At 41.2% G+C, this 26,801-nt stretch overlaps 1 pseudogene; it reads right to left on the minus strand.

Moving 5' to 3' along the window:
* Window positions 1-7,206: 7,206 nt before the first annotated feature.
* LOC132133022 (kinesin-like protein KIF21A) overlaps window positions 7,207-26,801 on the minus strand; it is an 87,253-nt pseudogene continuing 67,658 nt past the window's right edge.

Below are 26,801 nucleotides of genomic sequence, written 5' to 3' on the forward strand. Positions count from 1 at the left end.
CAATAAAACTCATTCAGGTCGTTAGCAAGTCGTTGATTAGCCTCAGTGCAAGGGGATGGTGTCTTGTAGTTTGTGATGGCTCTCAGTCCTCTCCAAACTGAAGTAGAGTCGTTGGAAGTAAACTGGTCTTCCAACTTTTTAGCGTAGGTCTTTTTAGCCGCTCTAATCTCTTTGTTCAGTGTGTTCCTGGCCTGATTGTACAAGACCCTGTCCCCATTTCTGTAGGCATCCTCTTTGGCCTGACGAAGGTGTCTGAGTTTTACTGTAAACCATGGCTTATCATCAAGTCCCCAAGAATGATTAAAACAGAGTCCGGGTGTTGTTGTTCTGTGTCTGTGATCTGATCAGCGAGTTTCTGTAAAGCCAGACTTACTTGCGCTTGAGGAGGGATGTAAACACTAACCAGAATGAACGAGTGAAACTCCCGCGGCGAATAGAACGGCTTGCAGTTGATAAACTGCGTTTCTAGATCAGGACAGCACATCTTCTTTAATACAGTTACATCTGTACACCACCGTTCATTGATGTAAAAGCATGTTCCGCCGCCGCGCGATTTCCCCGTTGATTCTGCTTCGCGGTCCGCTCTGAACAGCTGAAAGCCCGGCAGATGGAGTGCGCTGTCCGGTATGGCGTCATTCAGCCAGGTTTCCGTGAAACACAGAGCAGCAGAGTGAGAGAAATCCTTATTTGTCAGAGAGAGCAGAAGGAGTCCATCCGTTTTGTTGGGTAGAGAGCGGAGATTTGCGAGATGAATGCTAGGCAACGGCGTTCGAAATCCGCGCTTCCTGAGTCTGACGAGCGCTCCCGCTCGCTTTCCCCATCTGCGCGTCTTGAAGCGCTTGATCAGCGCCGCTGCTCCTCCGATAACAATGTTCAGTAAAACGTCTGTATAATAGAAATCCGGAAAAAAATCATGTGGTGTGTTCTGCCGAATGTTCAGCAGTTCATCCCTGGTGAAACTGATCGTGTTTGTTAAACAAAAAACAGGAAAAACGAACAAAAACACACTGGAGAGCCAAGCACTGAAGCAGCCATGTGCGGCGCCATCTTGGATCAAATCACTGTGCTGTGCACAGGCTGTGCAGTTGCCGCAGAACAAGCCAATGAGCGAGCGAGCCGTCTCGCCTATGGCTGTGTACTGCTGCAAATGCGCTTTACAAAAATACAAAATTAAGGATAATTTTTTGCTTCAGTATTTCGTGAAGAGAGACTTTTCCCGTAGCGTCTTAGCTAAGATGCAGTACTCGTTCGCTCTTCTAGAGAGAACCGAGGTTACGTTTAGTAACCGAGTACGTTTTAATATAAAATAATCCAATTCACTTCATAAACTATAACTTACATCATTAAGGTCTATGACTCAAGTTTCATATTGATCTCGACTTTGTTTTTTCATTTACATAACTCCTGGCATAAATGAATAAATGACTGTCATTGTAAGATAAAAAAAATGAAGCTCGAGTCTTTTTGGTTTAGTTTTGTCGTGGCCACGAGTTTAATGAATAAACAAACCCGCATGACCAGAGCAACCTGAGATTATCAGATTGATAAAATATTTTTCCAGTAAAAATTCCTGTCACATAGCATAATCAAAGCTTTATTGTCATGTCGGGCATTTACAGTTTATTTGATTATTTACAAAATTCTTAAGGACTGCGTTTTCCAAAAGCATCTTTAAAACTAGCAGTAACTCTGAACTAATGTGAACAAAGAACACTTCTGTGCGCTGGCGTCCTCCGACAGGATAAGAGATTTTAAACAAACACTGGTAATAAACATGCAGTTAACCAAATGAAACGATACATATTTTAGTGTGCACATTGAGAGAAATAAACGCCAGATGTTCATGTTTATCTCCCTTTTCTGTCCAAGATTGCGGTATCCTCACAATTATATTCCTTCTTAGAGAAAAATGGTATATGTGAGGATTTCCAGTCAGGATTTAGACCGTATCATAGTACTGAGACTGCTCTCCTTAGAGTTACAAATGATCTGCTCTTATCATCTGATCGTGGGTGTATCTCTCTATTAGTTTTATTGGATCTTAGTGCTGCGTTTGACACAATTGACCACAACATTCTTTTGCATAGACTTGAACACTTTGTTGGCATCAGTGGAAGTGCATTAGCATGGTTTAAATCGTACTTATATGACTGCCATCAGTTCGTAGCAGTGAATAAAGATGTATCCTATCGATCACAAGTGCAGTATGGAGGACCTCAAGGCTCAGTACTAGGGCCGCTACTCTTCACGCTTTATATGTTACCCTTGGGAGATATCATCAGGAAACATGGTGTTAGCTTTCACTGTTATGCTGATGATACTCAGCTCTATATTTCTTTGCGGCCCGGTGAAACACACCAATTTGAAAAACTAATGGAATGCATAGACGATATAAAAAACTGGATGACGAGTAATTTCTTACTGCTAAATTCTGAAAAAACAGAGGTGTTAATTATAGGACCTAAAAACTCCGCTTGTAATAACCTAGAACACTGTCTAAGACTTGATGGTTGCTCTGTCAATTCTTCGTCATCAGTTAGGAGCCTAGGTGTGCTATTTGATCGCAATCTTTCCTTAGAAAGCCACGTTTCTAGCATTTGTAAAACTGCATTTTTCCATCTCAAAAATATATCTAAATTACGGCCTATGCTCTCAATGTCAAATGCATAAATGTTAATCCATGCATTTATGACCTCAAGGTTAAATTATTGTAATGCTTTATTGGGTGGTTGTTCTGCACGCTTCATAAACAATCTACAGCTAGTCCAAAATGCAGCAGTTCTTACTAGAACCAGGAAGTATGACCATATTAGCCTGGTCCTGTCAACACTGCACTGGCTCCCTATCAAACATCATATAGATTTTAAAATATTGCTTATTACTTATAAAGCCCTGAATGGTTTAGCACCTCAGTATTTGAATGAGCTCCTTTTACATTATAATCCTCTACGTCCGCTACGTTCTCAAAACTCAGGCAATTTGATAATACCTAGAATATCAAAATCAACTGCGGGCGGCAGATCCTTTTCCTATTTGGCGACTAAACTCTGGAATAACCTACCTAACATTGTTCGGGAGGCAGACACACTCTTGCAGTTTAAATCTAGATTAAAGACCCATCTCTTTAACCTGGCTTACACATAACATACTAATATGCTTTTAATATCCAAATCCGTTAAAGGATTTTTAGGCTGCATTAATTAGGTAAACCGGAACCGGAAACACTTCCCATAACACCCTATGTACTTGCTACATTATTAGAAGAATGGCATTTACGCTAATATTAGTCTGTTTCTCTCTTATTCCGAGGTCACCGTAGCCACCAGATCCAGTCTGTGTCCAGATCAGAGGGTCACTGCAGTCACCCGGATCCAGTACGTATCCAGACCAGATGGTGGATCAGCATCTAGAAAGGACCTCTACATCCCTGAAAGACAGCGGAGACCAGGACATCTAGAGCCCCAGCTACAGATCCCCTGTAAAGACCTTGTCTCAGAGGAGCACCAGGACAAGACCACAGGAAACAGATGATTCTTCTGCACAATCTGACTTTGCTGCAGCCTGGAATTGAACTACTGGTTTCGTCTGGTCAGAGGAGAACTGGCCCCCCAACTGAGCCTGGTTTCTCCCAAGGTTTTTTTCTCCATTCTGTCACCGATGGAGTTTCGGTTCCTTGTCGCTGTCGCCTCTGGCTTGCTTAGTTGGGGTCACTTCATCTACAGCCATATCGTTGACTTGATTGCAAATAAATGCACAGACACTATTTAACTGAACAGAGATGACATCACTGAATTCAATGATGAACTGCCTTTAACTGTCATTTTGCATTATTGACACACTGTTTTACTAATGAATGTTGTTCAGTTGCTTTGACGCAATGTATTTTGTTTAAAGCACTATATAAATAAAGGTGACTTTGACTTCATGGTAACAACTTATTTAACTTGAGCAAACACTGCTAATACACATCCATTTGTTAATAAAGTAAATGAAACGAAAGCATGAATAAAAATAAACAATCCACTCGCAAGCCTCTGCTCATCATGACGAAAACTGAAAAATGCTGCCTTCGGAGGTCGCATTGCAAGGTCGAGAGGCATCAAGGCACGTCCGAATTCAATGTTAGCTTCACTTCCTGTCTCCTGAGATGCCTTCATCTGGCCGATTTTTGAAGGCAGCATAGATGTATCCTTCGCTGCCTTTGATATCCCACAATCCTGTGCGTTACATTCTGTGAGAGTTAAGCAAAACAATAAAGATGGCGTCTGAAAGTTGCGGTCGGTGGTCAGTTTTTGTGTAAATGAATAGATTTGACCATGGAAAACATGTATTGCAAAATCATTTCTTTCGCGCGGTTTCATTTATGTTTTGCAATTCTCTATTTTTGTTTGCAAAAAGCACATTTATTTTCCTCAATACTTCTATTATCATTTGCAAAACTTTATTTTCTTTTGAAATACTTTATTTTTTTGTGTATATATACGGCATTATTTTGACTCCATACTTCTTACCCTACCATCTGAATGTCGCAGCAGAAATCCAGACTCACTGGTTTACCTAATAAAATGGCTGGTGAGGGAGTATACATAAATGCATGTATGTGTGTATATATATATATACACAGCTGTCCAGCTTTGAGTTCCCTATACAACCAAATAGGACATTGTGCTTACCATTACATTTATTAAAATAATAATTAAAATAATTGACTTAAACTGCGAAATCTTCATTTTCATATTTATGTAAACTGCGTTTATGATTTATATATATATATATATATATATATATATATAATCTATAAATGTATGTGTGTGTGTGTGTGTGTGTGTATATATATATATATAAATATATATACAGTACAGACCAAAAGTTTGGACACACCTTCTCATTCAAAGAGTTTTCTTTATTTTCATGACTATGAAAATTGTAGAGTCACACTGAAGGCACCAAGGGCTATTTGACCAAGAAGGAGAGTGATGGGGTGCTGCGGCAGATGACCTGGCCTCCACAGTCACCGGACCTGAACCCAATCGAGATGGTTTGGGGTGAGCTGGACCGCAGACAGAAGGCAAAAGGGCCAACAAGTGCTAAGCATCTCTCGGGGAACTCCTTCAAGACTGTTGGAAGACCATTTCAGGTGACTACCTCTTGAAGCTCATCAAGAGAATGCCAAGAGTGTGCAAAGCAGTAATCAAAGCAAAAGGTGGCTACTTTGAAGAACCTACAATATGACATATTTTCAGTTGTTTCACACTTTTTTGTTATGTATATAATTCCATATATAATTCCACATGTGTTAATTCATAGTTTTGATGCCTTCAGTGTGAATCTACAATTTTCATAGTCATGAAAATAAAGAAAACTCTTTGAATGAGAAGGTGTGTCCAAACTTTTGGTCTGTACTGTATATATATATATATATATATATATATATATATACACACACACACACACACACACATACATTTATAGATTATATATATATATATATATATATATATATATATATATATAAATCATAAACGCAGTTTACATAAATATGAAAATGAAGATTTCCAGTTTAAGTCAATTATTTTAATTATTATTTTAATAAATGTAATGGTAAGCACAATGTCCTATTTGGTTGTATAGGGAACTCAAAGCTGGACAGCTGTCGTCAAAATCCATTTTAATTAATAATATAATAACCACAATGTCCCGTTTAATGAACACAGTTGCACTTCAAGAGTGGTTTTTGACAGATGACATTTAATTCAATTGACATCTGACATTCAAATCACTATTGGGTCGCCATTGTGTTGGCAACTAAACCTCCAGAGTAAATCTGAAACGTCATCAATACAGAAAGCGTGGCTGAAAAACTAAGAGCATTAAACACCTACTTACAAAAGCTTTTAAGTCAGTCTTAATATGTTTATTTCATTGAGCACAATGCCGGGAGACAGTCTGACATGTAAACTAGCACATTTACTGGAGGTCTGGGAGAAACACTGCACTACAGAGATGAGTGGTACAGGCACGAGTTATTCTCTTCAGTAGATAGATATATACAGAACAGTGTGTAGTGTGTTTATCTGAATGCTACACAGACCCAACAGACATGAACAACTGTAAGAAAGAGGTTAATGGAGTGACAGCAACACAGAACGAGTGTGAGGAGTGATGTGTGATACAGAACTCTATATTGTTACAGTCTACACTGATAAAGAGTATATATATGTGATACAAGCAGAAGGATGATTTCACACTTTCAATGGTGGCACACTTACACCAAACATGAGCTCAGTTAAGGTCATGGGGATTCCAAAGATGAAAAAAATAAGGGTCATAGTTCAACCTCAAAAAAAAAAGAGAAAGAAAAATCAGAAATTATATTTTGTCACTTTTAAAGACCTTTTTTCTTGGAATCATTTTACTGAGTTTTCCTCCTTTTTCTCCTCAAGTGTTAATTGCTTACTGTATCAGGTCAAGACTTTTTTTTTTATTGCAGCCCTAGAATAGAATACAACAGAATGGAATATTTTCAATGGTGATCGTTATACAGTACTAACACAGTATTTATAATTAATAATGAATATATTACTATAATTATCTAATACTTAAAAGTGTTTAGATTCAATCAGCTTAAATTAAAACATATTTTTAATGTATTCTTAATCAAATTTAATGCAGTCTTGTTGAGTATAAACATTCTTTTTTTCTAAAACATCAAAAGCAAAACAAAGAAATAGCAATTGCAATATATTATAATTTGGCCATTTTTTTTCCAGATTTTTTTCAAACTCTCTCTCCTCTATGGAACACCAAAAGGATTTATTTAGCAGAAATAATTTACCAAAAAAGATTATTTTGGTATTTGTTGCAATTTTAATCTTAAAGATAGACAGACAGTCAGATTTTTCTATTATAGTAATAAGATTTGTGGGGAAATATGCATAATGGTCGTAATGCAAAAAGACAAAAAAAAAAACAACAAAAAAAAGTAAATAACCTCAATGCAAAATATGTTTTTCAATATTTTGAGATGAACTATGACCTGGGTATGTTATAGTGAGGTTTCACCCAGTTAGTGCTTAGACTCTTGCGCTCCATAATGCTCTGCTTGATGCATTATGCTCGGTTCCTCTTCCTCAACTGAACTCTGCGTCAACATGATTGTTTTCACAGCCATCTTCTTGATTGTTAGAATTAACCCAGCTGACATGGTTATTGTAAGGACAAAGAGCTTTATTTAGCAAGTGACGTTGACTTTGCCTAATTGTGGGACATCACTAAAGACGGAAAACGGAAACGTCCAAAGCAACCATGGTGAGAAGATTCTGATTCGAGTAGATTCTGTCGGGATGTGTGTGTTGAATGCCGAAGAGTCGACTGGATATCCATGTTTTATTAATGGGGTCAAAGTGCAAATGTCTTTGACAGCTGCGTTACCGTAGTAACACAGCAGTTGTGTTGAGTCATCAGTTACTGGTGGCCTCGTCGATCGCATCGGCCACATCTGCGACGCCATCCAGACTTCCTCTCGCACGCCAGATCTTCACTGTGCGGTCACTGCAGGGTGGAGCCAGATAAGAGTCAGAGTGAATATCAACCAGTGTAGGGCTGGGAAGTGTATTAAAATTGATTACATATAGCCTACTCTCTTGGACCATGTGAATAAATGATGACAGAATTGTCATTTTTGGTTGGGGGAACTATAACTTTAATAATTTATTTTCTTAATTTTATTATTATCACTATGAAAATATTAAATTATTTATTTAATGAAATTATACTCTAAATGATAAACTAAAACTGCCAGTAGGTGGTGGTTAATGTCTTAATGATTAAGTCATCGAGTCATTTATTCATTCATTTGATTCATTCAAATGGCTGATTAATTCAGGAGTGAAGTAAAGGGTTCTTTATGAATGGTTCATTGATTCATTAGGCTTGTTTGACTTGAAGCGCTTCATCACCATCAGACTGATAAGTGATCAGTGTGTGACATCATCATCACCATCAGACCAATCACTGTGTGACATCATCATCACCATCAGACCGATCAGTGTGTGACATCATCATCACCATCAGACCGATCAGTGTGTGACATCACCATCACACCAATCAGTTTGTGACATCATCATCACCATCAGACCGATCAGTGTGTGACATCATCATCACCATCAGACCGATCAGTGATCAGTGTGTGACATCACCATCAGACCGATCAGTGTGTGACATCATCATTGCCATCAGACCAATCACTGTGTGACATCATCATCACCATCAGACCGATCAGTGTGTGACATCATCATCACCATCAGACCGATCAGTGTGTGACATCATCATCACCATCAGACCGATCAGTGTGTGACATCATCATCACCATCAGACCGATCAGTGTGTGACATCATCATCACCATAGACCAAAGCTACTTTTGCATCATCGAAGGGTAACGCCCCTTTTTGGGGGAAAACAAACGGATTCCCCTGATACAGATCTCGCTCCAGGGACCTTTTGTTTTTCATTGTTTCTGATGTGTACAGGCCTGTCAGACACAATTTCAAACAGATATTGTTTAGTCCTAGCCTGCGAATATTTCAAACGGAAAATCAGTTAACAGCCAAGGTAGCGTGCCTAATGAGAGCTAACGTTAATAGCTTAAACCAAGTGAAATATGATCCAAGTAAACCACCAACTCCTCTTGACATGGCCTCATCGTCTAGTTTATCATACTGTGAGTGTGTTAATGACAAAAAATAAGCTACTTGGTGATTCCACGAGATAATGGTAACGTTAGATGTCCATATTTGGCCACTGTGTGGGGTCATTAATCCAGTTTTGGACCATTTCAAAGGGACTCTTCTGTAAACACCGTATCCAGTAGCTTCTTTAAATACCGCTCATGGTCCTCGGCCGGAAAAGAGAGTGTGTATGTTTGTGCCATTTTTGCTATCAAGAAACTAGAGCGAGTTTTGTATCAGGGGGATCCGTTTGTTTTCCCCCAAAAAGGGGAGTTACCCTTCGATGACGTGTGAAATTCGTTCAAAACATGGACTAAGAAATGAAATGCTGCTGTGGGTTGCTCGTAGATGAACAGTTCTGATTTGTCTTTATCTTCTGGTTGGCAAAATTTAGCAAAACAGACAACATTGTGTCTAAAATAACACAATATTAACTTCTTAATGAACTGTTGTATAAGCTGAGTATCACATTTGCAATAGTGTGATATTGCACGTAGCATACAGCTCGTGTGATATTTCTTAACTATGTGATGTAAATATTAAACACAATCTCAAACGGGCGTTTTGCCCCGTATCTTGAATTTTAGGAATGTTTTCTAGGCTCCATCACGCAGTAAGTTGTTGCTCTTCCTCATATTAGTCATCAATCGACTGTATGAAATGGCAGATGATCCACAATGGTCTGGGGCAGGACAAGTGCGCCAAATGCATTAATAATTTTAAGACGTTATTTTTCTCCATAATTAATCTAATGAACGCGTTAAATTACCAGCCCTAATACACACACACACACACATATATATATATATTAATGGTTTACTTCTAGTGAACTAAAATAACAGAACTTTGGAAAATAAATAGTTTTTGATGGGTGCTATTTTGATATTATTATTCTGATATATAAATGTGCTGCCCATAAAAAAAAAATATTAAAAAATAAATAAAAAAGAGCAATGTTAAAAACAACAAATTTAATGCACTTTTTATTTGACCACCTATCATATCATTAATTTTGCTATCCTTTGTTTCTCTAGAGTATAAGAGGGCTACAAACTGAATTTTAGAGCTTGTAAGTTTAGTTCATTTCCTTGATTTACTCAATTCAAATGGTCCATTTAAATGAACGGATTTAAAACTCCAATTCAACCATTCTTGTGCTTTCTTACTTTAAAATGTTCATGGAAGTTTACTCAGGCAATTTACATGCATTAAAATGTTTAGCTTTGTTTATTACCATGAATTACACCGTTATGTTGGTGCATATAAATGGAAATGATTAAATATCTTTTTGTTAATTTAGTGCAAAATATATGCAAAGCTAGGATATTTTTACTATACTTTTCATGTAGTCTACTTTGCAAAAACTTCTGTAAAAATTAGGGCCCCCTGATTACACAGCAAATGACCCAGTTCAGCTCCAGTATGCAGTATTGAGTTCTGAATTTAATCCTGTTTTGATTGATTTCCAGTTGCAGTTTCACGTGTGCGTAGTACTCACTCTGATGCGGTGAACAGATGACTGCTGTTGGTAGAGATGCTGTTAATGGGGCTGTCGTGGCCTCTGAGTTCTCCCAGCGGACTCAGGGTGTCCGTGTTCCAGAGTTTGAGAACTCCTCCTCTACAGCCGCTCAGCAGGATGGGAAACACCGGCACCACTCCCAGAGCACAGACCCAGTCACGATGAGCGTTGGGTACCTGCTGCAGGACAACCAACATGTCAACTCCTCAAATCATGGATAAACACAAGCACAGTTTGAGCCCTGATTGATTTACTTCCTGATGAAGTAATTAGCCTCTTCCTGATTTCTTTAGCACTGATTAATCAACTGATTGGCTAAGTTTCCTTGTGGAAGTTACTACACCTGCATTATAATGTTGCTAGAGTGGGTCCTGGAAGTAGTATATGGACACTTAAGCCTCGTGAACGAGTCAGTCTGTTGTTCGTTATCTGGCTTGGCTCGGTGTTCATCTTCAGTTCTCTCTTCACAGCAGTTCAGTCAGTGTACTGTTTGAGTAAATGAATTACTCCGGGATATTGGTTTGTTTGAACTCAGAGGGATTGTCAGTCACATTAAAAAAGTTAACAGCTTAAGTCATTTGTGGATTATTGCATACTAGAGATGCGAACCGTTTAAAATGATTCAGTTCGATTTGGTGAACTGAATGATTCGTTCGTGAACCAGATATCACAAACTGCAGTGTTTTGAACTCTCTCTCACAACAGACACGGAAGAGAAGACAATGCTGAATAAAGTCGTAGTTTTTGCTATTTTTGGACCAAAATGTATTTTCGATGCTTCAAAAAACTCTAACTGACCCTCTGATGTCACATGGACTACTTTGATGATGTTTTTCTTACCTTTCTGGACATGGACAGTATACCGTACACACAGCTTCAATGGAGGGACTGAGAGCTCTCGGACTAAATCTAAAATATCTTAAACTGTGTTCCCAAGATGAACGGAGGTCTTACGGGTTTGGAACGACATGAGGGTGAGTTATTAATGACATAATTTTGCTATCTGGGTGAACTAACCCTTTAAGTATGAACAGAATGTAATATTCCCGGACACTTTATTGCATGTTAACTGAAAATGTATTATAGATTAAATTTATATTAATTGTAATTAGCCAATCTTTCATTTATTTTAAATGTAAAATCAAATATCACACTACAGTTAAGATTATAATCAAGTACTTTGAATAAACTTTAGTATTTTAGTGAACATCAAAATAGGTGTACTTTTAAGCATGAAAACAGATTAATAAACATTTAAAATGTAAAGTAAAACTTTTAATTTAATATTACAAAGTGCACTTTTTAAAAGTACTTAAGTGTGTTAAGCATACTGTATTGAGATAAGTCGAATCTGACATACTGTAAATCACATTTAAAAGATTAAAAAGTCAAGTTAATGAGATGAGAGTAAAAATGTTGACATCGTAAGCCAAAATTGAGATGATCCAAATTATGATGTACTAAATCAAAACTAAGACAAAGAAATAGAAATTATGACATACTAAGTCAAAACTAAGACAAAAAATAGAAATGATGACAAACAAGTCATAATTATGAATTTAAAAAGTCATAATTATGAGATAAAAAAAAAATAATTTTCTTACATGGTGGAAATGGGCTTCAGTACATCCATATCACATATCTGTATCACTGCTTTTCTGAACCCAAATGTAAAGCCACTTAAAAATGATCATTAAGATTTTACTATACTATTAAAGAGTTTTTATGGCCTTAAATTTAAATCAAAACAATTGAAGACTTTTTAAGGCAGTGTAGAAACCCTAATGACTAGGCATATAGTACATAAATCCTGTAGCAGTTCTAGCCAGGTGGTGCTGGGGGAGGTGGAGGGTTTCAGATGAATGACCAGTTTACAGCTGACCATCTCAAATGCTGAGCAAGCCATCTCATCAGTAGCAGAATCAGTAGTATGTAGTAAATTATATGATTTATAATTCCTAGAAGACAGTATACACACACACACACACATATATATATATATATATATATATATATATATATATATATATATATATATATATGTGTGTGTGTGTGTGTTGTGAAATATTTATTGTTTCATATTTAATGTATTCATGGATCCTGTCATCAGTACATGTGGGTTGTACCTGCAGTAGGTCCTTGCGGGTCAGGTCCCATTTCTTAATGCCGTTGTCTCTGGAGCCACTAAACAGACAATCTCCCTTAACCACCAGGGACTCGATGCCATCATAGTGGGGTGGCTCGAAGTTATGACTGGGGCTGACACTACCCACAGCACCCTCTGTCACATCAAACATCTGCAGAAACAAATAACACATCTAAATAACATGGTAGTTGTCCATCCTTATGGGACCAGCATCAATATACTGTATTACCTAATAGGAAGTAGATAGGTACATGTAAGACTTTGTTTCCATAAATTATTAGTGAACTTATTACTACAACATGGCCATGATTTAAATAAAACATTGCCACAAAAAAGTAAATCACGGGAATTACTGTGTTTCTTCATTTGTGACCACAATATCTTAAAAAAATGTCTGCATGTCATGTTTTCAGACCTAATAGATATGTTAGATAACCTATTATAAAAGTTTGAATGAAACATAAGTTTTTATACATAACATCAAATGTGTGTATAGCCTATACAATGTTGATCTTGCCCTGTCCCAGTATTGTGACATTACAAAAAAAATAAAGTCTTAAAACTTACCATTTTTAAAGAAAAAAAGGGACTAGTTAGTATTTCATTTTAGTACTATTTACACTGAACAAAATTATAAATGCAACACTTGTTTTTGCCCCCATTTTCATGAGCTGAACTCAAAGATCTAATACTTTTTCTATGTACACAAAAGCCTATTTCTCTCAAATAGTGTTCACAAATCTGTCTAAATCTGTGTTAGAGAGCACTTCTCCTTTCCCGAGATAATCCATCCACCTCACAGGTGTGGCATATCAAGATGCTGATTAGACAGCATGATTATTGCACAGGTGTGGCTTAGGCTTGCCACAATAAAAGGCCACTCTAAAATGTGCACTTTTATCACACAGCACAATGCCACAGATGTTGCAATTTTTGATAATGCTATCATTTGATAATGATAATGCATGGGCACATGTTGCAAGGATCTGTACACAATTCCTGGAAGCTGAAAACATCCCAGTTCTTGCATGGCCAGCATATTCACAGAACATGTCACCCATTGAGCATGTTTTGGATGCTCTGGATCGGTGTATACGATCCTGCCAATATCCAGCAACTTCACACAGCCATTGAAGAGGAGTGGACCAGCATTTCACAGGCCACAATCAACAACCTGATCAATTCTATGCAAAGGAGATGTGTTGTTATGCAATTGTATTTAAATCATACTTATCTGACCGCCATCAATTCATTGCAGTGAATGAAGTATTATATCGATCACAAGTGCAGTATAAAATATCTCAAGGCTCCATATTAGGGCCATTACTTTTCACGCTTTACATGTTACCTTTGGGAAATATCATTAGGAAAGCATGGTGTTAGCTTTCACTGTTATGCTGATGATACTCAGCTCTATATTTCTTCGAGGCCCGGAGAAACATACTAATTTGAAATATTAACGGACTGCATAGTCAGTTTTACTGGGTGGTTGTTCTCCACGCTTAGTAAACAAACTACAGCTAGTCCAAAATGCAGCAGCAATAGTTCTTACTAGAACCAGGAAATATGACCATATTAGCCCGGTCCTGTCAACACTGCACTGGCTCCCTATCAAACATCGTATAGATTTTAAAATATTGCTTATTACTTATAAAGCCCTGAATGGTTTAGCACCACAAGAAGGTACACAAGATGGCTGCCAGTAGTTTTCTCTGAGAACCTGGCCTCTTAGAATCTAACAAAAATCTACTGAATCCTTTCTGGTATTCTCAAATTTAGTGGTTAATTGACTCAAGTTGCATTTTATTTAAATTGTGTCTCAATATTGAGGACAATATTTCCACTATCCGCTGAGCTTGTGCTGTAGCCCAAGTTGATGGGCTTTTGGGCCTACTAGGACCTTGACAAACAGATCTGTCACCATCAACATTTGCAACTTTCATCAACTTCCGATACATCCTGGTAAGACACATTATGCCTCCTAAAAATGCTAAAACATCTCCTTGTGAGGAGGATGCTGTTGTCACAATGAGTGTACTCTCCCAGTTAATGGAGCAGCAGAGAGGGATCTATAAAGATATGTTATTGCAGCAGCAAGATAACTTCAAATGTTTCATTCAGCTGATCATGGATGGAACTAACAAAAGATTTGAATAGTGTTATCAGAGATGTACAGGAGCTGAAGACCAACTTGGAATTTACCCAAACAAAGTTTGAAGAGGAGAAGATGAGATGCACTGAGATTGAGGCAAAGATAAGGGCATTCGAGACAAACATCACTACTTCCAAGCAGGAATTGGATGCAATGTTCAACAAGCTTGACTACATTGAAAACCAGAGCAGGAGAACAAATATTTTAATTGATGGCATTGCTGACGAGAAAGGTGAGAATTGGTGTGAATCAGAGAAAAAGGTGTGTGAAATGTTTTCAAAAAACTTGGGCTTAGATGGAATACACATGGACATTGAGCGTGCCCAGAGACTTGGTCAGTTTCAGGAGAGGGGAAGGCCAAGGAAAATTGTTGTCAAACTTCTTCGCATTAAAGCTAGAGAGCTGATTCTTTCTTCTGCCAAGAAATTAAAGGGCATTAACATCCTCTACATTAACGAAGATTTCTCTGAAGCTGTGCTACATAGGAGGAAAGAGTTGTGGCCGAAGGTGAAAGCTGCCAGAGAGAGAGGTGATAAAGCGAGTTTGAAGTATGATAAACTGATCAACAACACAAGGGCTGGACAAAGTCAGTTATTGGCCTAATGAGCTTAAAGCTCAATTTTATATATGGTTGTGTACATTCATGTGTGTCTGTGTGCAGGACTTATATGTATGTAGCCTATTTGACGATGATAAAATAACTTAGGGTACAAGATATTCAACTAGATTATAATATATGACTTATTTACCTTCAACTAAGATGACCAGTATAAATAAACTACCTAAAGGTTTAATCCTCGCACATATTAATATATGTAGTCTAAGGAACAAATTTCAAGACCTGTCTTAATTTTTGCAATTAAGCAAAATAGACATACTTATGATTTCTGAAACTCATCTGGATCCCTTCATAGACAATTCAGAAGTTGATATAGTGGGGTTTTCAATTTCTAGAAATGATCGAAACCGGTTTGGAGGTGGTGTGGCCATTTATATACAGGATCATTTCCCTGTTAAACTGAGACATGACTTAATGCTTGATGATGTTGAAGTGTTATGGTTACAGGTACAACTTCCACATTTAAAACCGATTATTCTTGGTTGTTGTTATAGGCCACCTAGTGCCAGGATAGAGTATGTAAATGGTTTATGTAATATGCAAGACAAGGTGACTGAGGAAAACGTACTCGGTTACTAAACGTAACCTCGGTTCTCTCTAGAAGAGCGAACGAGTACTGCGTCTTAGCTAAGACGCTACAGGAAAAGTCTCTTTTCACGAAATACTGAAGCAAAAAATTATCCTTAATTTTGTATTTTTGTAAAGCGCATTTGCAGCAGTACACAGCCATAGGCGAGACGGTTCGTTCGCTCATTGGCTTGTTCTGCGGCAACTGCACAGCCTATCGAGCGCGGGCTGATGCAACATCAGACCAATAAGGGCGCTTCGCGCCCTTCTTGCCACTTCCCGCCAAAACGGGTGTGGCCCAACCTATAAAAGGAGCTCGAAAAGGCTGACTCACCTGATTTATTTCATCGCCGAAGCGAACCAGAGTGAACCGTGCGCACGGCAGAGAACGCAGTACTCGTTCGCTCTTCTAGAGAGAACCGAGGTTACGTTTAGTAACCGAGTACGTTCTCTCACGAGAGCTTACTCGTACTGCATCTTAGCTAAGACGCTACGGGAACCCAATGTAAAACGCCGTGCACGCAGGGATCACACACCAATAAACCTGAAGCAACGCCCAGGATTTACAGTGCACAGTCACCTGAGGGACTCACAGAGAGTCCAGGACAGAAAAGGGAAAAAGCCCTCCGTCCTATATCTAGCAGCATCCGTAGATGCGGCAATATGACATCACACAGCCGAGGCAAGGCCTGACCAATGTGGCAATGCGGGTCTTACGCAATACTGCCCATATAACAGTCGGCAGCGCATAGCGCCCGTGAACTCAGAATTCCCCTCAGGGCCCTGATTCGACTATACCGACAACAGCCTTGCTTGCAAGGCGGGGACCTCCAGGTTATAGAACCTGATGACTGTAGACGGCGAGGCCCAACCTGCCGCCATACATATATCCTGCAAGGAGATCCCAGTAGACCACACCCACGACAAGGCGACGCCTCTTGTGGAGTGTGCTCTGACGCCCAACGGGCACTGAAGGCCACTGGAAGCATAAGCTAACGCTATGGCGTCAACTATCCATCTGGATAGAGTCTGTCTCGAAACAGCCATTCCCTTGGAACGTCCACCGAACGAGACAAACAGCTGCTCCGTCTGCCGAAAGGCAGCAGAGCGAGACACATAAGCTCTTAAAACCCTGACAGGGCAAAGAAGACTCGAGTCTCCATCCTCCCCTGACACCGGCAGGGCAGACAGGGCAATAACCTGAGCCCGAAACGGTGTGTTGAGGGATTTCGGCACATAACCGTGCCTAGGTTTGAGTATGACTCAAAAGGGGGACCCTTCAAGGCCTCCAAAACCGCCGCGAGGTCCCACATAGGGACTGACGGAGGTCTGGGAGGATTCAGCCTCCTAGCTCCTCTGAGGAACCGGATGACTAAATCGTTCCTTCCTATTGACTGACCGGACGCCGTTTCGGAAAACGCCGCGATGGCCGCCACATAAACTTTGAGCGTGGATGGGGCTCTGCCCTTATCCAACAGCTCCTGTAGGAAGGAGAGGACCTCCGTCACCTCACAACTAAGGGGTGAATAACCTCGAGGTGTGCACCAGCTGGAGAACACCGACCACTTCGAGGCATACAGACGTCGTGTCGACGGAGCTCTAGCCTGAGTGATGGTATTTAGCACTCCCACTGTGAGATCAGCGGGTAACCATTGAGCGCCCACACATGGAGGGACCACAACTCCGGTTGAGGGTGCAAAATCGAGCCCCTGGCCTGCGAGAGGAGGTCCCTCCTCAACGGTACCGGCCACGGGGCGACATCTGCTAACTGCATCAAATCTGGGAACCATGGTTGGTTCTTCCAAAGAGGTGTTACAAGCAGTTATTGAACATCTCGTTTCTCTCACCCGTTCTATCACCTGCGGAAGGCGGGAGACGGGAGGGAACGCATAAAGCGGGCAGCACGGCCATCTCTGTGACAGCGCGCTTTCGTTCTTGGAAAAGAACGCGGGGCAGTGAGCGTTTTCGTGGGACGCAAAGAGGTCCACCTCCGCCATGCCAAATCTCTCCCACAACAGCCGGACTGTTTGCGGGTGTAGAGACCATTCAACCGTAGGAACATTGCCTCTGGACAGCCTGACTGGACCCAGATTCTGCAGTCCAGGCACATGCACTGCTCTCAGCGAGCGCACGTTGCGCTGAGCCCAAACCAGGAGGCATTCCGTCAGCCTGCACAGGTTTCGGGACCCGAGACCGCCCTGGCGATTTATGTAGGACACCATGGACATGTTGTCCGCACGGACTACGACGTGGTGATCCTTGATATGGGGACAAAAGCGCGTCAGCGCGTTTTCCACTGCCAGCATTTCCAGGCAGTTGATATGATGGAGCTTTTCCCGTTCTGACCATAGGCCAAAGGACGGTCTGCCTTCGAGCAGCGCTCCCCATCCCGAAGTGGAGGCGTCTGTCGACACCATTTTCACACTCTGGGAAGTCCCCGGGCTTACACCTGATCGGTACCAGCCGTTCGATGTCCAAGGTGCTAGAGCCGCAACACAGCTCTGATCGACCTTGAAATGCAGTGAAATGCAGATTCACGCTGTGGTGACAGCCGCGCCGTCATGGAACACGAGTTCAGAACTATACCCAGAAACAGGATCGTCTGACTGGGGTTCAGCGAACTCTTCGCCCAATTGACACTGAGGCCGAGCTTCTCGAGGTGATCGAGTAAAACGGCCCTGTGGTCCACGAGCTCCACTCGTGATCGGGCCAGAACCAGCCAGTCGTCCAAATAATTCAGCACTCGTATGCCTCTGAGTCTGAGAGGAGCGAGCGCTGCATCCATGCACCTCGTAAACGTACGAGGAGCCACGGAGGACTGTAAACTGGTATGCCTGGCCCTAGAAGGCGAATCTCAAATATCGCCTGTGGTTTGACGCTATCTGTATTTGAAAATACGCATCCCTCAGATCTATTGACATGAACCAGTCCCCTCTGCGAATCTGCGCGAGGAGTTTCCTGGTCGTAAGCATTTTGAAACTGCGTTTCATCAATGCCTTGTTCAGCTGTCTTAGATCCAGTATGGGCCTGAGACCCCCGTCTCTCTTGGGCACCAGAAAGTATCTGCTGTACAGCCCCCCCTTCGCTTTGAGCTTGAGACACAGGCTCTACAGCCCCTTTGCTCAACAGTTTTGATATTTCGGCCCGAAGTATGTGTGCTACTTCTGTTTTGACCTTAGTTTCGACACGCACTGAAAAGCGCGGAGGGCGTTGAAAAAAACTGTAGCGAATAGCCTCTCTTTATAATGCCAAGCACCCAATCCGAAACCCCTGGAAGCGCTGACCATGCATCTGCATGAATGGCTAAGGGCTGGATGCGAAGTGCGCTCTGTTGACCGGGCAACGGCGGCGCTCGGGTGTGCTGCGCATTTGAGGCGGGGAGCGCGCTGATCACAGCGGGCAGATCGCTCCTCCTCGACCCCGTCCCGGCGCTTAACCGACTGGGGGAAGGCTGAGCAGGTCCCGTGGGACTTGATATGTCTGCGAGTGACTGTGGGCTGCATATGCCACTTTCAACTCGCTGTCTGCCTGTGCAGAGCGTACGTGCACGGGCCTCGTTTTTACAGAAGCCACGCGCCGTATGTGACATAGTGTATGTGGGCACTGGGGAGTGGGCACGTTTACTATGCGGCGCGCTCGACCGATCTGTGTCGATCTTATGTGCGCGAGCCCTGTGTGCAGGGCTGTGCTTACATGTGGAGATGGGCACTGAGGAGTGGGCATCGTCACTACATTTATAGCACCATCGGCCGTGGCCGGTGCAGCGTGCACGGGTTTTTTTTTTTTTTTTTTACAGAAACCACATGACTCGTGTGACATAGTAATTGTGGGCACTGAGGGGTGGGCACGCTTACTATGCAGTGTGCGCGATCGACTTGAGTCGCTTTTATGGGCGCAGGCCCTGTGTGCAGGGCTGTGCTTACATGTGGAGATGGGCACTGAGGAGTGGGCATCGTCACTACATTTATAGCACCATCGGCCATGGCCGGACGAACGTGCACGGGTTTCGTTTTTACAGAAACCACATGACGCGTGTGACATAGTGATTGTGGGCACTGAGGAGTGGGCACGTCTACTATGTAGTGCGCGTGATCGACTTGAGTCGCTTTTATGGGCGCGAGCCCTGTGTGAAGGGCTGTGCTTATATGTGGAGATGGGCACTGAGCAGTGGGCATCGTCACTACATTTATAGCACCATCGGCCGTGGCCGGGACACCAGAAATTACACCTTTTTCGGGAAATATCTGGGTAGCCGTGATAACGGTTTTCGTGTGAAGGCAAGCAGGCAACCGTACAGGCTTGCGCATTGCAAAAAACGCTGAAACAGTCACAATCTCTGGAACTGAAACAGCGGTGCGCTTAGGTGAGAGCCCGGCCACAGCGGAACTCGTACACCGGCGCTTCGATGAAGCAGCCATCGTGTGTAGTGCCGACGCAGCGTCATGCAGCATGCGTAGATGGCTTTCCTAGGATGGCTTCGGGGCTCCCGGCCTCACCGTAATCCTCTGCCGCGGTCCCCGCGGCGCGGGGCGACGGCCGGTAGAGCGAGAACGGGGGTCTCGAGCTGCGTTGCTGAAGCTGTTGTGATAACGGCTTTTGTTTGCAGGCAAGCGGGCAACTGTGCAGGCTTGCACATTGCAGAAAACGCTGAGACAGTCACAATTCCTGGAACTGAAACAGCGGCGCGCTTGGGTGAGAGCTCGGCCACAGCGGAACTCGTACACCTGCGCTTCGATGAAGCAGCCATCGTTAGTAGTGCCGACGCAGCGTCACACAGCAGGCTTTAGATGGCAACACCGCTTTTGCCGCCGTCCAGCAGAGGGCGGACAAAGGTGCGTCGCTATCGCCTGTTCCACCGGCGGAAGTGAGTGGTAGTTCCTGTTTTTAGCATCATCAGTGTGGAGAATGCTAGTGAGACAGACGAATGAGTTTGCGCTGAATATGGAGCGTTCCAAGCCTTCGCCACCTCTTCGTGAAACTCAGGAAGAAATGAGGCGGGCTTTGAGAAGTACGCTCATTCAAAAGGGAAATACCATCCAGCCGGGAACGAGAGCTGGTGCAAACCACTCGCGGCCGAGACTCATCGCGGCCAACAAGAGCATTCGCCCCGGCTCCTTCTCGATGTCAGCTCGTCTGCTGGGCTTCTGAGCAGAAGGCGCGAGATCCTCGGAGCTCGCCCAGCCCTCACTGCCCGAAGCTAGCAGAGAGCGCGTGTCCTCTTCCCCCGACGCGGCCCTGAGATCGACTTCCTCGGACGACGCGCCGGCAAACAGCGGGCGCTGCCCACCGGGAAGCGATGCAGGCGGAGCCGGTGAAGCAGGGCGGTTGAGCTGAAGACGGTTCCGGAATCCGCTGGAAGCGATGCTTTTACGGCGCCTCAGCGCAGCGGAGAATGCAGGCTCAGAGAAAAAGGCCAGGCGAGTCCTCAGAGTCACCATGGCAACAGCTCGCAGTGGGGGCATCCGCCGTCAGCGAGCGCTGCATGATCTTCACCCAGGCAGGAGACACAGATGACGTACCGGTCTCCCTCGCTGAGTGGGGCTCTGACGAGCCGCAGGAAGGCATCTTAAAAAAGCCACGAGCTCTTTTACGAGTGTGTGTCGCAGGGCGAACACACACACACACATAAAGAACAGCTTGGATATAACAGAATTGAAAGGATATAGGCGCCGAATAGCGCAGCAGGAACGGCAGTGGAAGGCGGCGATGCCAGCAGCTTCAGAATGGCTCGTCCTGCTGATGTGCTTTCTCAGACGGCGCTTGCTTCCTCCGTGATCCAGAGATGCGTGAGCTTCGCTGAAGAGATGAAAAATCAGGTGAGTCAGCCTTTTCGAGCTCCTTTTATAGGTTGGGCCACACCCGTTTCGGCGGGAAGTGGCAAGAAGGGCGCGAAGCGCCCTTATTGGTCTGATGTTGCATCAGCCCGCGCTGGATAGGCTGTGCAGTTGCCGCAGAACAAGCCAATGAGCGAAGGAGCCGTCTCGCCTATGGCTGTGTACTGCTGCAAATGCGCAGAGGTGGAAAGAGTACAAAAATATTCTACTCAAGTAAAAGTACCATTACATTAATGAAATTTTACTTAAGTACAAGTAAAAGTACCAGTCTAAAAAATCCACTCAAGTAAAAGTAAAAAGTAGCTCATTTAAAATTTACTCAGAGTAAAAATTACTTAGTTACATTTTAACCAGTGGGAGGGAGTCAAAAATGGGACAGACCAAGGGTGTCAAACTCAGTTCCTGGAGGGCCACAGTCCTGCACAGTTTAGATTTAACCCTAATTAAACACAACTGATCCAGCTAATCTAATCATTTAGGTTTATTTGAAAACTACATGATATGTGTGCTGGAGCAGGGTTAGGGCTATGGCCCTCCAGGAACTGAGTTTGACACCCCTGGGATAGGTCTATTAATCTCAAACTAGTTGTTTTTAATTAAAGGAATCAGTTATTTAGAATAATAAAACATTTGGGCTGTTATCTGGCAAATCAGTATCAACAAACTCATCTTTTCAATACAGAGGAAATGCAAAAGCTTCATCGGATGTGGCATTTAGATGTATTACACTGTTTAGTGCAGGAGAAGAATGCATTTAACCTGCAGTTACAAATGCATGAATAATGTTTTGATATGCCAGACATAAAATGTTGAATACTCATTTGAAATTGTAAAAACTTAATTATAAAAAAAAAAAAAATCAAAAGATACTTTAAATGTGAAATTAAAATGGCCAGTATGTGTCAGCAAGTCACTGTTAATAAGTGAGTCATTGCGATTGAACCAAATCATTTAAACGGTTGATTCATTCAGAAACGAAACACTGTCATGTTGCTCAGAGATGCAAAATTTTGCTTTGGTGGCTGTGTTTGGAATAAATTTTTGTTGTAGAAATAGATCAAAAACAATGGCAATATGGTGTCTAAAACGCAAGTCTCTTAGTTTACTGTCCTGTTGTAAAAAAAAAAAAAAAAATATATATATATATATATATATATATACACATCAGTGGCGGCTGCTGGTCTTTCAAAGAGGGGAAGCTCATTTTCGGCCTACATTATAACCCTCTGATGGTCTTCATTTGTAGTGACACTCGGGGTCTTTTTGACCCCAGACAATAACATTTCATTTTGTAATAGTAAAATATTTAAATTTTTTACAAATATAATTTTACTCTGTTCATTTATGTTTTTACTAAACTTTGTACAGTTTTTGGAGGATTTAAATCTTTTACATTTCTATAAATAAATAAATATTTATTTAAATAGGCTTTTTTTTTTTACAAAAAAGAAAAAAGCCTTTCAGGTAAAATTCACTTCATAAAAGACCCAGATTTCTAATTTTCATACATGGGGATACCATGGATAATTTTATAAGGTTTAATGTAAGATTTTTGCCCATTTTTGGGGAAATTCAGTTTAAAAATTGTAATAAATCACTAGATGGCTATAGTGTGTGTGTGTGTGTGTGTGTGTGTGTGTGTGTGCGCGCGCACATTTTCAATCTGTCTTAGTTACCAATTTAATTTTGTGGTGGTTCTGCATTTTACAAATATCAAGAAATATTGCCGCAGTTTGTCTTTCGAATACACTTGAGAAATCCGCGATCATGGGACTGAGTGTGAAACAGCTTCACCGACTTCTTATGGTGCAGATCGCTGTCAGTCAAAAGGAGATCGACAGATCCTCCAATCATCACGCGGAAGCCCAGTCTTCATTCACCTCCAGAGACGCTGAGCGTCCGTGGGCGGGACATAATCGCAGCATTTATCCAATGACCGTCTAGCTTCGGAGCACTGAAAAAAACTGTTCACAGCAGCCCCATCGAAGTCAATGGACGCTCGGCTTCAACAGGGAAATGCACTGTGACGCTACGGGAATGTATGAGAAGAAAATCGAGTCAGCCGACATGTAGCTGATTAACACAATACATAATACACAATAGTACATATTTGACCGTTGGGTTTCTTTTTTTACATTAGAGGGGAAGCTGAGCTTCCCTTGCAGTCTTAAAGAAATCCCCACTGATCTATATATATATATATATATATATATATATATATGTGTGTGTGTGTGTGTGTGTGTGTGTGTGTGTGATTATGATTTTTAGAGGAAAAGACAGCATTCTTTGTGTGATTTTGATTCTAAATGATTTTGATTGATTTCATTCTAAATGCATTTCAACAGACTGAATCACACAGTGAAAGAACACTCTAAATGCGCGCGTACATCATTAAAACAACAATTATGATATTATCGCAGACAATATATATCGCACACTCCGCACCAGTCTTTTTGGCTAATTTGTGCAAAACCTCTTGCTAAAATGTCAAAGCATCATTTTAACCACCAATGCAATGACGCAATTATTTAGCTCACCTCTATATGCTTACGTGGGGTTGATGTCCTGTCGAGATTTTATAAGCTGCTAGTTTGGTCTCCCTAGGCAAGCACAGCATACACAGCATAATAGAGCATACATATGGCCAGGGGTTCACTTCATTTCCTTGAGTTCAACTTCAGAATATTACGGGGTTTCGTTTTCAGCGGTGTCTGCACCACTAACGCCTGTTTTGTCCGTCTGCATCTTTCTTGTGATTTTAGCGCCAGTTTGCCCTCCTGCCCATTATTTACTGACATAGCTTCCAGGGAGCGATTTTTTTTTTTTTTTTACTCAGTAATTAATGTGTTTTAAAATGTAGCGAAGTACAATACTTCAAACAAAATATACTTAAGTAAAAGTAAAATTACAGATTTAAAAAAATACTTAAAAAAGTAGAAGTACACAAAAAAGCTACTCAATTACAGTAACGCGAGTAAATGTAATTCGTTACTTTCCACCTCTGCAAATGCGCTTTACAAAAATACAAAATTAAGGATAATTTTTTGCTTCAGTATTTCGTGAAAAGAGACTTTTCCCGTAGCGTCTTAGCTAAGACGCAGTACGAGAGAGCTCTCGTAAGAGAACAGAGAGCTATACCGGCTGGGCGATCTAAATATTGATTGGCTGTCGGATATTTGTCCTCTGAAGAATAAGCTTAAAACTATGACAGACACATGTGGTTTATCTCAATTAATGGATCAACCAACAAGAATTTCTAGTAACAATACAGGATCTTTAACATCAAAATGTATTGATCATATTTACACTAATAATCCTGATATGTGCTCAACACCCGTTTCTGTAACAGTTGGCTTTAGTAATCACAACTGTATTGCTGTCTCTAGGAGAACTAAGCTACCTAGAGCCTGTCCTAAAATCATTATGAAAAGATCTTATAGGGCATTTAATGAGGAGAGTTTTCTAAATGAATTGGATAATATTAAATGGAATTTGATAAGTGACATTGATGATGTGGATGCATCTCTTAATTTATTTATGGATTGTTTTATGAGAGTTGTTAACAATCATGCCCCATTAAAGAAATTTACAATTAAAGCCAAAAGTGCTCCTTGGGTTGATACTGAGTTAGGAGCTTAATGGCTCAAAGGGAAGAGGCTAAAAAGGTTGCGGTTCTTTCTGACTCTCTTGAGGACAGAAAATCTTATTGTATTTTAAGGAATCAGGTGACCAAGGTGAACAGAGTGAAAAAGAAAAAATATTTTCACAAGAGAATTGACGATATCGGTACAGATTGTAAGAGAATGTGGAATGTACTCAATGAAATCATGGGGGAAAAATCTACTTGTACTTCTTTTGTTGAATTGAATGGAGTTTATTTGACTAAGCCAATACAGATTGCAAATTATTTTAATGATTATTTTGTTAATAAGGTTTCTAACTTTAGAGAGACAATGAAATACACTGTTGATTCCAACTCAAATGAGTTAATTGAAAGGTGTATTATGAAAGATAAACTGTGTAGTTTTGAATTTCATCAGGTTAATGTTGTGCAGGTGGAAATGTTGCTGAGATCTTTGGCTGTTGGTGGGTCTGATGGTACAGACAACTTGGACAGTTGGCTGTTGAAGTTATCAGCTGGACATATTTCTAAACCAATCTGTCACATTTTTAACAGATGTCTGATTAGTGGAGAGTGTCCAAAACTTTGGAAGGGGGATAAGATAATTCCTTTACCCAAAGACACAAAATCAACTTTCTGTGGTCCAAATAGTAGGCCTGTAAGCATTTTGCCTATTCTAAGTAAATTATTGGAAAAGATTGTATTTAACGAAGTGCAAGATTACTTTTCTAACAATGATTTGACTACAATGTTTCAGCATACTTATAGGTATGGTCATTCCAGCTGCACTGCAATGACACAAATGTCGGATAGCTGGCTAACATTAATTGATAATTCAATGCTAGTGGGTACACTACTACTGGACTTCAGTGCTGCCTTCGATGTGATCGACCATGAAATTTTGATTTCCAAACTTATTAGTTATGGTTTTACTTCCTCAGCAATCAAGTGGTTTAAGAGCTATTTGTCGGAGAGGTCGCAAAGAGTTTATTTTAATGGTGCATTATCTTGTAGCAAGTCCCTGGATTGTGGTGTTCCTCAAGGAAGTTGCCTCGGACCTTTGTTATTTTCAATTTTTACAAATGATATGCCGTATAAACTCAGTAAGGCTACATTGACTATGTTTGCTGATGATACTACTCTTTATTATGCAGCCCCTACATTTTCAGAGCTTAATCAGGTTCTGTCTTGTGAGATTAGCAAATTGTATAACTGGATCAAAACAAATAAACTTGTTCTAAATATTTCAAAAACTATGAGTATAATATTTGGTTCTAAGTATAGATTATCTGATAATCCTAAAAATTAATATACAAGTAAATGGTCAAAATATACAGCAAGTAAAAAAGGTAAAGCTTCTTGGACTTTGGCTTGATTCCACATTGTCATGGTCTGGTCTCATTAACACAGTTGTTGCTAAAATGGGTAGAGCTGTTGCAGTTATGCTTAAATGTGCAGTTTCTAAATCCACAGCTGTTTAGTCGTGTTGTTTGTACATTGGTTTTGAGTCATTTGGATTACTGTTCTGTTGTATGGTCTGCTGCATCAAGCAGTCATTTAAAAAAATTACAAGTGGCTCAAAACAAGGCTGCAAGACTGGTTCTTGGTTGTTCTT

The sequence above is a fragment of the Carassius carassius genome, chromosome 50 (genome assembly GCF_963082965.1).
Source record: "Carassius carassius chromosome 50, fCarCar2.1, whole genome shotgun sequence".
In the NCBI taxonomy this organism is placed as follows: domain Eukaryota; kingdom Metazoa; phylum Chordata; class Actinopteri; order Cypriniformes; family Cyprinidae; genus Carassius; species Carassius carassius.